Consider the following 12,072-nt stretch of genomic DNA (forward strand, 5'->3'; position numbering starts at 1 on the left):
GAATGGAAAAGAATTGAAAGCCCAGAAATAAAACCACATATCTACAGACAGCTAATCTTCGACAAAGGTGCTAAGATCTTATGATGGAGAAAAGACAGTCTCTTCAATAAATGGTGATGGGAAAACTGGGCAGCCACATACAAAAGAATGAAAGCAGACCACTATCTTACGCCATACACAAAAATAGACTCAGAATAGATCAAAGACTTGAAGGTAAGACCTGAAACCACAAAACTTCTGGAAGAAAATATAGATAGTACACTCTCTGACATCGATCTTAAAAGGATCTTCTTGAATACCATGTCTTCTTGGACAAGGGAAATAAAAAATAAACAAGTGGGACTTCATCAGACTAAAGAGCTTCTGCAAGGCAAAGGAAACCAGGATCAAAACAAAAAGACAAACCCACCAACTGGGAGAAAATATCTGCAAATCATCTATCTGACAAGGGGTTAATTTCCAAAATATATAAAGAATTCATACAACAACAGAAAAATAAAACAACTTGATCAAAAAATGGGCAGAGGATACAGACATTTTTCCAAAGAAGATATACAGATAGCTAACAGGCACACGAAAAGATGTTCAACATCACTAATCATTAGGGAAATACAAATCAAAACTACAATGAGATATCACCTTACACCTGTCAGAAAGGCTATAATTAACAAGACAAAAAATAACAAATATCAGAGAGGATGTGGAGAAAAGGGAACCCTCATACACTGCTGGTGGGAATGCAAACTGGTACAGCCACTATGGAAAACAGTATGAAAATTTCTCAAAAAACTAAAAATAGAAACACCATACAATCCAGCTACCTCACTATTGGGTATTTATCCAAAGAACTTGAAATCAACAATTCAAAGAGATTTATGCATCCCTATGTTCACTGCAGCATTATTCACAATAGCCAAGACGTGGAAGCAACCCAAGTGCCCAGGAACTGATGAATGGATACAGAAGATGTGGTATACATATACAATGGAATATTATTCAGCCATAAAAAAGACAAAATCATCCCGTTTGCAACAACATGGATGGACTTTGAGGGTATTATGTTAAGTGAAATAAGTCAGACAGAGAAAGACAATCACCTCATGATTTCACTCATATGTGGATAAACACATGGATCAAGAGAACAGGGTTACCAGAGGGGAAGGGGGTTGGGGGGGTGGGCAAAAGGGGTAAAGGGGCACATATATATGGTGACAGATAAAAATTAAGACTACTGGTGGTGAGCACGATGCTGTCTATACAGAAACTGACAAATAATAATGTACACCTGAAATTACACAATGTTATAAACCATTACAGCCTCAATAATTTTTTAAAAAAGGATGAAAATAGCAAAAATAAATAAATAGAGAGCAAAAATAAAAGCCATGTCTATATGACTTACATACCAGATATGCAGACAGCACAGCTGCTGTATTTCTGGAAAAAACTAGGAGCCTGACATTCTTTTAGAAATAAAGACATACCTCACTTCCACAGAGGTAGTCTGCAGAGGAAACTAGAGAAGCTTAACTTTGTTCTCAATATACTTTGAACTGCTTCAGCACTTTATTTTTTTATATTTTTAAATTTTTTTTGAGGAAGATTAGCCCTGAGCTAACATCTGCTGCCAATCCTCCTCTTTTTGCTGAGGAAGGCTGGCCCTGAGCTAACATCCGTGCCCATCTTCCTCTACTTTATATGTGGGACGCCTGCCACAGCATGGCTTGCTAAGCAGTGCCATGTCTGCACCTGGGATCCAAACTGGCAAACCCCAGGCTGCCAAAGCAGAATGTGCAAACTTAACCGCTGCACCACCAGGCTGGCCCCAGCACTTTAAAAAAGACTCAAATAGGACCCCCAAAGTAGTTCTCCATGTTACATGAGAGAGAAAATTTTGGTAAGAAAAAAAAATTAAAAGCTTTGTTTTAGTTTTGCCAGCATAAAAAGAAGGTGCTTCACTAAATGCATATAAAGAGCAACTCCACTGCATAAAAAAAAAAATTCAAGTATAAATAAGCCCAAAAAAAGGTATTAGATTGGTACTATTTTGTACTGTCTGACACCAACATTTCCCTTACCAAAAGACCACAGTTACACTAAATCTAGCAGTTTTTCTAGTAGGCTTTGAAAAATCATCGATAGTCTAGGATCTTTTACAAAACCATTTTTTGTTTTGCAGATTGTATCTTGTTATAGAATTAAGAGCTGATAAGAGATCAACAAAAGCTTTGAAAAGTCTTACATTGTTTTAAACCATTCTCTCAATATGATTAAACAATGTGAGCAGTGATTAATAGTGGAAGTACTAAACCTAAAACCCCCATTGTTCTTATCTGATTCTGGAGAAAATTCTACAGTTTTTTGAGAAAGACAGTTTTAAAGGACTATTCAGCAAGTTAATGGGTCTATAATTCTAAGATTATAGGGCCCTTCCATTATTTGTTTGGGTTTGGTTTTTTTGCCCTTCCGTTTTTCTGTTTTGTTTTGAACATAAGGTAATACAACTTGGGTCTCTAATTAGAGACCACTACCTGAAGAGTCAATAAGGGTAAACATTTTGACAAAGACAGGAACTAAACAAGTCTAACAAGCAAGAAATCTCCCTGGGCCCTTTTCCACTTTAGGCCATGGGTCAGACGTTATAAAACGCATGGAATTATGGAATATCAACCTGAGAGTATAAAAATAAACAAAGTACAGATGTTAAGCTGAAAAACATAAATTTGTTCCCAAAGCAACAGCAGGGTTTGCTGCCATATTTCCCAGACACAAGTCCCACAGGTGGGAATAATGTCTAAACTTAAGCATTGATTATTAGACTTGTTCACTGAACCTCCCCATTTGACAGATATTAAAATCCACATTTTCTGAAAAAGTAAAGTGACCTTAAATTGAGACAGCATCAAATTTTTATCGTGTAGAAAAGATTCTCAACTATATTATATATTTACCAGACTTACCTTTTCCTGATGACCAGGGTTTTGGTAATAAACATAATGATAACACCAATAATACAAAGAGTTGCTGAGATACCTCACTTTCTGTAATCTGGCCCCTACCTCCCTCTTCTATAACTGCTTTCCAAGGCCCCAATTACCTCCCAGACATCAAATCCCACTTCAGTGTTTAAGTCTTCATTCTCCTTGACACTTCAGGAGCCCTCTGTGATAGGTCACCCGTCATTCTAGACACCTTTCCTCTCTGAGCCTCAGGCACTTATGTTATCCCCTGGTTGTCCTACCTCTATTATCCCTCTGCGTCTACTTCCTCCCTCTGTCCTAGCCATTGATCTTCTCTAATCACTAAGTGTCTTCCTCTAGATTCTAGAAATTTTAGAGTCTAGAATCTCATTCTCTTCCATGGCTGATGCAATACCCATATGTGAATGACTCCTATATCACCATCTCTAGTCCCAATCTGTCTCCAAAATTTCTAGTCTAGCCAATTGAACATCAATCTGAATGTCTCACAATCACCTCAAACACTACATATTTCAAAATTCAAACTCATCTGCCCTCCAAAATGAGCTCATCTTCCTCTGCTTCCTATTTTAATACACATTACAAACTCCCAATTCTGAACTAGAAGCCATCTTTGACTCCCCTCCTCCTTTGTCCAATATCTTATCAGTTACCAAGTTCTGCTGATTCTTGAAGATCAGAAAGCTGGTAGCTAAAGGAAAATGATTCAAAACTACGTTTGTCAGACACCAAAAGACAGCTCCAATACACTGTACATGCTTTGAAAGGGAGAAGTAAGGAGACACACCATGCACCCTACACAGAATGGATCCATGAGGGCAGGAGAAAATAAAGATTATGGTCCCTAGGGTCTAATGACGGTGTTGCTGGCAGTGGTAATAATAAATACTAACAGCTGTCACTTACTGATCTCTTGCTAAATGTCTGGTACCTTAATAGGGCCTCTATATACACTTTTCTTATCTAAGGCTTATTACAATCCGGTTGGGTTGATACTGCTATTAATGTCCATTTGAAAGTTAAGGATATTGAGGCTCAAAGACCTGCACAAGATCACTCAGATAGATTTAAACCCAGGTCCATGAATGCTCAACCATTTCTCTAAAACTGCTTCTGTTGTGTTTGTGTACGACTTATCTCCCCAGCTAAATGGTAAGTTTTGGGGGGCAGTATCATGTCTAGTTAATCTTTGTATTCTGCAGTGTCTATCCACAGTGTCTATCACATAGTAATGAGTAAATAAAAGCTAAATGAGTAAACAAAATCTGCTGCACCACAGGCTATATATACCTAAAACATACAGTCCGAGAACACTGTGGTTTTAAAAATATTGGGGTGAGATTTTTCTTGTGGCTGTCATTATTGTTCTTTGTTCCTTTCTTTAATGTCTACTCTGCTGTCTTACTTTACATACAAGTCTAGGTCAATGGGCCAAGGAGAAAATTCTGTGAGATCTGAGACAGTCCCCCCACTCCCCATGTCTCCTTTCCCAACATTTGACAGACCTTTATTTTTTATTCTGAATTTTATTTCTAGGATGTTTGAGGTCTCAAAAAGACAGGCCCCAGTATAAATGCATTACTATTATCGGTATTTTTTTTCAGGAAGAACAACCAGGAATATATGCTGTACCAGAATTCAGTTTATAAATTCCAATTACATAACAGTTGGAACCAAAACATGTACTTTAATATTCACAAAAAAAGAGAAGAGGCACAGTCCCAACACACAACATAATCTAATTGCAAAAGTATTTCATTATATCCCGTTAAATATATCAATAGTATAAGAAGTTTCAGGGCTAAGAGAGGTTCACAAATATGTTTCCTGGTAGTTTTAAAGAAAGTGGAATAAGTGATAGAAGTTATGCATATGCACAATTCACCAGGGATTATGAATGAAATAGCTCAAGTAGAACTTTTTTTCTTTTTTAGTCTATCTTGTTATAGACACTGTTTTCACACTTGAATAACAACCAAAAAAGCTCTTCTTTATTGCCCAGTCAATATGCAAGAGCAGATAATAGGGAAGTCTGAGTTAACTGTATAAAATAACACCTTTAAGTTTTTCATTTTGACTTGAAAATAGTTTATTACTTTGGTTTCAAGAAGTACTTCATATGTATACCTAAATGCAAAAATATATATTGATTTAATTTGAATACATTATAGCTATATATTTTCCTTTGACAGAGAGAAGCTGGCTCTTTTAACTAAAATTTTGCTTGAGTAGGTGATTTAGGTGATTATCCTAATACAGGACAGAAAAAGTGTATATAGCTATTGGCTACTGTTGAATCGGACATGATTCATCACTTTAAGATCTCACAAGTATCTACTCAATTCACTCAAGTAAATAATCAAATTTCCCATTTTCTGATCTATCTACAAAAGGAATCAGAAAAAAACCCCTAAATTCTAATGTTGTAATTACCTTTAAAAATAAAATTGTATCTCTGAATTGTGAATAATCAATATGAATGACCATTTTTAGAGGCAAGGATTTATCAAATCAAGACTTCTGGAAGAAATTAAGGTTTCTAGAGAAGCAATTTTAATTATGCTTTAGTAAAGTCTACCCAAACAAATTAGAAATTAATCTTTTTTTGTGTCAAAACAAACCCAAGAAGAAAAGAACTATTTCCAAGAATTTTTAATTCAAATTATCTAAAAAATTATAGCCTACACATTAAAATAACTAATCACTTGCAATTTTAAAATAATTTATGTGAAAGCTATGCATTTAGTTAAGAAGCACGTTATGTCAGAAAACTGATAAATCAAAGACATGTAAAGTGTTGCCAAAATCCCAATTTATAGTTGTAAATTCCTAAGGTTTTGAAGCACAGCCATAGGCTAACTGTCCAAAGACCTGCTGCCCACCGACATTTGCGGAGGACTGGAGTTAATAGCAGGGCATGTCAATTTACTACAGGCAGCTCTCTATGCGACATTTTGACAAAAGAACGGGGTCAGGTTACAGCCTATTCCTATTATCATGGCAGTCTAGATTTATGGTTTCTAACACCAGCCCTACAAGAAATAATGGAAATGATGACAACAACAATCCCTGCTAGACAACAGACTACAGAAAAGCATGCAATAAACCACAATCTGAAGTGACCAGAAAGCTAAACATCCCTACAATACTTCAAACATGAGGCAGGTGTCAGTAAATTACTCATTTAAATATTTCTACAACCTCTTAAAATCTCAACACAAAAATTTCATTTCAGAGTTTCTAATCTAAAACCAAGCGATATATAAATGTACTTATCATTATTGAGTACTATATTTTAATTCTTTTAATAACCATCAAAGAACGTGTTTCACTTAAACAGATTTATGAAACTCTACCAAGTTAATAAAAAATAAAAACACTGGCCATTACTTTTCAAACAACTTTACAGTATACTGAAAAATACTCCAAATAAGACTTTAAACCTTTCAAAAGAAAATAAAAGACACAACAGTTTCACAGCAAAGGGCACATGTTTACAACTGTATTCAAAGAGGCAAGAGAACTGAAGAAATACATTTGATTCACTCACTGCTTAATTTAAAACTAAATATATAATCAAAATCTTAAACCAGCTAAAAATGAGGAAAGGTGGGAAAAGTGACCAAATGTCAAAAAAAAAAAAAAACTTCATCAACACATGAGCTTAAAAGACTATGTCAAGGCTACAAGGTACATACCAAGCAAATGGAGCTGTTTATGTCTGAAATTCAGCACCAGTTAATCCTTATGAGAAGCAGAGGTCAAGAAAAGTCAAATATGTAGTCTAAAGACAAAAAGCAAAGAGAGTTCCATCAACTTTTCCCTGAGAAAAGAAAGCATCCTCAAGGTATGCCCTAGATTGCAATATATCTGTCCCTTCTGAAGTTTACAATGGCACATTACTACAAAAGGTGGGCACTCTCTTTCCGCTCTTACAACAATTTGCTCCTATAAACTTAGGAAGGGGCAGAGCCACAGCCATAAACACAGGTCACAAGTAGTAGGTAGTTAAATGCTCTCTATCTTCAAATGTTTCCCAGCTCTTTACTGATACAAAGCTTATTCTTCCTTTTTCTTCCCCCACTCGTTGGTTAAATACAGAATTCATCTAGCCTCACCTAGGTCAGATGAGTACGAAACTAAGTTGAACAGCACCATCATATAAATGCTTATAGGAGGCTCAAATCTTTCACTTTTCACACGATAAGATATTCTCATTTCTTATGTTAAAACGTTTTCATCACACGCCAAAGAAATGAAAGAGAAAGGTTTAGGAATATGTTTAGTAGAAATCACTTAGCATAACAATCAATAGTAGTATTATTTCTAAGGTGGCCAAGGTTTACTTACATTAGACAACATAAAGCAAGCAAAAATGCCTTACTCAAGAAAACCAAAGAACATACACACATTTCAAATCTTAAATGGTTTCTGAAATGTGCTCAAGTTCTCCTGCTTTAGGAACCAACACCTCTGCTATCTTTTTAAAAATGAGATGTTTTCACTACAATAAAGGTACTTCTACGCTTAGAATAACCAAAGCCCAAACCAGTTAGAGCCTGGAAAATTTACTCACCACTAAATTATACAAACCCATTTTAACCTAAGATAAACATCAGTGGTTTCTTTCATCTATTTCCCCAAGACAAAAGGATCATAAATATTAAGACTCCAAGCCAGGGAAGGATAAACTTTTTCTTTCAAAATCACCAAAATTGCCATTTTCAAAATTTCCAGGTTTTTGGTTCCTGAAATCAACAATTGCTTCAAATTCTAAGATATTATGCAGTAATTTTCAGACATTAATAATGTTGCTAAAATTCTTAGGGCTGCGTCATTTGCTCACTCCAAACTACAAAACATCTCCTGGCAATGCCAGACCAATATTCAAACCACAGCCTCATGGCTCTAATGTTGATGGTTGACAGAGCTCACTTTGTTCCTATCTTGTATATCCTAAAAACCAGGAATATGACTATGGGGAGACAATGAGACTCCCAGGGAGGGGAGCTACTAGAGAAGATGACCTCAGACTTCCATTCACAACTGCAATGAGAATAGAGCTGGCATAAAGGCGAAAAAAGCAGCAGACAGGGTAACCTGGCAAAAAAAGGACTAGAAGGGGCTAATAACTCAAATAGTAGAGGATCCCTTGCATCCGCCAGTGTTCCAGTGACTAAAGTTACAACAGTTATTTCTATTAACCCAGAGAGGGGCAATACAACATTCAAGTGAAATGTCCCCCCCCCTTTCTCCCCACCCCCCAAAGCTCAAAATAAAATTGGACAAATTTGGACCTTCCTTAAATGGAACAAGAGGCTATGCCATTTTCATTCAAAAGACTTGGTATTTACTCAGACTTTTCAAGGCACTTTACTATCAATTATTTCTAAGTAAGGCAGAGCAGGATTACCCTGACCATTACACTGATGCGGAAACAGACACCAACAGCAAAGGGAACAGGGGCAGGAAGAGGGGCGATAGGAAGCATCTGGGAGAAACAGGCAAGCAGCTAAAAAGGAACAAACCCAAAAGAAAATGAGAGTCACATCTGGCTTATAGCTGACCATCATAACCCTTATTTGTTATTTTTGAGCTCAGACAGATTTCTGAAACATTTTGAAAAAAGAAAGTGCTCTAAATCACCAGTCAGTTAATATCTAGTTACAGCCTAAACTACTTGCTCATAGAAGTGAAGTTATTTAGCATTAAAAATACCCAATCTCCAGAGCACACACTGATTTCAATTGATACCAGTAATTCCTTTTTGCCCTCAAGCCTAACCAATGTTATCTGTTTGACCCAGAAAATAATCTCTCATAAAAATGTACAGCTTTATATAATCATAATAAAAGAGGCACAAAGGTAATATCACACAAGTCAGAAACAATTCGCAGTTACACCCAGAACTGTGTTTAGAGAATTATGACCAAAATACCAACTCCCTGAATTTGCCCTTGAAATAAAAGGTCTACTTGTTCTACATTCATTTTGATTTTCTTACCTATAACCTTGAAATTTTCAGGAATAAACTACTGATGAGAAGCCTTAAACACTCAGAAACCTGCACAGATAGCAGCCTCTGAATAAATGTACACTGAACTGAACTCCATAATACAAACAACACAGGCACTTAATAAAGATGTTCTGATTGAAGCATAAATCAAAAGGACTGACCAACTGCCTCATGATAAAACTGATGGCACCTCGTTAAGACTGTTTTCTTAATGAACGTACAATGTTTTCTGTACATATTATGACATCATCAGCTTTAAAGCATTCTCATACATAATGTAGTTCAGTTACATTAACCTTTTTTTCCAAACTATCAATTTCAAAATAAATCAGGTTTTCTGGGGGAAACAGGTATACACCATTAAGAAACTTATAAGGATGCGCGATATACATGAAATTTACTCAAAAATTTCAAAGCCATTTTTTAAATGGTGTTTGACCAAGTTTTTGAAAAAATCCTATTAGGCTGTTTTGAAGCCTATGGATAAAGCTACAGCCAAACAAATACAAGGCATCAGGTGAGCGCCCATAAACTCACTCCTTTCTCAAAATCCCAACTGGACTCATTTCCAAAAGCTTATTTTCACAGGCCTCCCATTAAATATGCAAAACCACAAACAGAATGAAAGACCATTCATCCTTGGAAATACGTTATTTTATAAATAATTAAGAAAAAGAATGGCAAGAAAGGCAAAATTGTCATTACTAAGAACATTCCTAAGCACTGTTATTGAAAACAATTAAATATGCACCTATGAACTATTGTTAGTGACAACGCAACTGCTTGTCACAGAAGTTGTACTTCATAAACGTTAAACGTCTTAAATACTCTTTCCCCAAAACAGAAATATGAAGAACTCTGGGAACATTAAAAATGCAGCAGCATCTGCAGTTCTTTTGGAAAAGAAAACTATCTCCAATAATTTTGTAAATCATACGATCATAAGGAAGCACTCATTTTCCCTGCCTCAGTTTCCCCTACGAACCGATCTATTCATTTTCTAGAGATGTCCTAAAGTCACCCTACAGGTAAGTCACAAATGCCAATCTTCTAATTCTTCAAAGTAAAGACTAATTTCAAACTGCAATCACATTTTGCAACGAATGACAAATGTTTTACAACCTTTTAAAAAAATCAATAGTCTTAAATTGGAACTTCTAAGTAAATACCTGCGCCGCCCAAACATTTGGGGGGCGGGGTGGGGAGCCGAATGAAAAGCTATGTACAACCTCAAGGTGCAAATCTATTACGTTCTCCTACTCGCTCTCCCTCGCGCGATTCACACTAGGATGTAGCACAACCACTATCCAGGTAGAAAACACGAGAACGCTGTCTCGAAACGCAGGCAGCAACGGTCCCTAGACCCAGTCATGCCGCGAGAGCACGGCGGCCGCCTCGCGGCTCCTCGGGACAGCTGGAGCCCCGCTCTCCGCCCCGCCGCGGGCCGCGCCCTCCCGCCCCGCTTCTGCCCCGAGGGCCAGCCACCGGCGCACCCCCACCCCCTCCAACCACCCGGAGCCCCGGGGCGCGAGCCCGACGGGCACCTGGCACCGGGGCCCGAGCCCGCGCTCCGCCACAGGCGCATCCTTCCGGGCTGCCGTTTCCCTCCCAAACTCCAAAAGTTACCTCACAAGTCCCCGGCAGGCCCCCGGGCACGTTTCAGCCCAAACCGCGCCAAGTCCGCCCCGCGGCCCATCCGCGCGGCCCCGGGGCCACACCCCGGCGGGAGGATGCTCGGGAGGGCGCTGTCCGCGCTTCGGGCCGGGGGCGGTTGGAGGAGAGCGGCCCGGCGCCCAAACGCCGCGGGCGGGAAGGGCCCGCGCCTGGCGACGGGGCCCCGGAGGAGTGTGAGGGGCGGCGCGAGAGTGGTTGGGGGGCTTCGCGGAGGGCGCTCTGCGGGGCAGGGAAGCCCTGGCCTCGGGGGTGAGGCCACCGAGGGTGGCGGACGGGGCTGCGGGGCCCAGCCGAGGCCGGACCCGCGGGGCGGTGAGGGGGCGTTCCCCGCGCGGGACGCGCCGCCGAAGGCTCCCGGCCACCCGCCCGCCCGCGGACAACGGCCAGAGCCCGGACGCCACGGCTCCGCCTCTCTGGTCCTCACGGGGCCCGGAGTCGCCACGCACCTCGGCTCTCGTCGGCGAAAGGAACGAAATCCTGTCACTCTGGTCCCGCGAGCCGGTACCGGTCTTCACACCGCCGCCGCCATATTTGAGAAGCCGCGCTCGGAGCCGCGCATGCCCCGCAACCGCCACCGCCGCCCCGCCCCCGTCAGCCCGCGTGCCCTGCGGTCGCCGCAAGCACGCCCTTTGACCGCCGCCGCGTGCGGAGCCCGAGCTCGGGGCCCGGCCGGAAGCTCGCGCGAGAGGTGGCGGGAGATGAGACACTGCGAGCCCAGGAAAGCCCTTGGCAGTTTTCCCTCATCCTCCCCCCTCCATCTGCCCTCCCGCCAAAAAAAGCCAGTCGCAGCCCGTGCACCCAAGACCGTGCTGGGCCCCCAACTGGGACCCCGGGGTCCGCGTCAAGTTCCATCCCGGGAACTCGCTCCCCTTGGCCGTCGCCTTCGACTCCCGGCCACCACCCACCCTGGCCACGCACCGAAAAGGCAGGCGATTCCCTAGGAACTCAAGCAAGTTCGATGAGCAAGGAAAAAGCAGCTCGTTACAGCAGCCTGAGCGAAGCCACTCCTTCGCGGGTTGCAGCATACTCCTTGAAACAGCTTTTTTATTTTTTTTCCATGGGTTTTTGCCACGCATTCCCTTCCAGCTCCACATTTTGAATTTAGTTGTTCCTCTAAACCCAGACTTGAGCTAATGGGAACTAGATTAACCCAGAGGGGAAAAATTTTGCTCACTGGTTTAAGGGTGCTCAGGAGGGTCCTCGAGAGTGCGTTTTGGGGTCGCTTCTGCTGGATCCCCCTCGCCCCGGGCTGGGGGTGGGGGGTTACGCAGGTGGAGGTCCCACCCAGGAGGAAGGGGCGGGCGTGAAAATAGCCCTGAAATGGCCCAAGAAGGTCACCGCACAAACTGTAGCAAGCAGAAAACGGGAGAAAAACATCCCATCTCTAGTTGTGAGGTTGGG

General features: G+C 40.8%; 1 protein-coding gene across 2 annotated transcripts in view; it reads right to left on the minus strand.

The window, feature by feature from the left end:
- Positions 1 to 11,337, minus strand: part of SCML2 (Scm polycomb group protein like 2) — a 92,540-nt gene extending 81,203 nt beyond the window's left edge. Inside the window, exon 1 of one of the 2 annotated variants that reach the window (XM_023633243.2) lies at positions 11,118 to 11,337. The gene's annotated coding sequence lies outside the window, so the exon portion shown is untranslated. Of the gene's footprint in view, positions 1 to 6,679; positions 6,761 to 11,117 lie in introns of those variants that run through there. The other variant, XM_023633244.2, reaches the window with a different exon arrangement.
- Between the last annotated feature and the right edge of the window lie 735 nt (positions 11,338 to 12,072).

The sequence above is a fragment of the Equus caballus genome, chromosome X (genome assembly GCF_041296265.1).
Source record: "Equus caballus isolate H_3958 breed thoroughbred chromosome X, TB-T2T, whole genome shotgun sequence".
In the NCBI taxonomy this organism is placed as follows: Eukaryota; Metazoa; Chordata; class Mammalia; order Perissodactyla; family Equidae; genus Equus; species Equus caballus.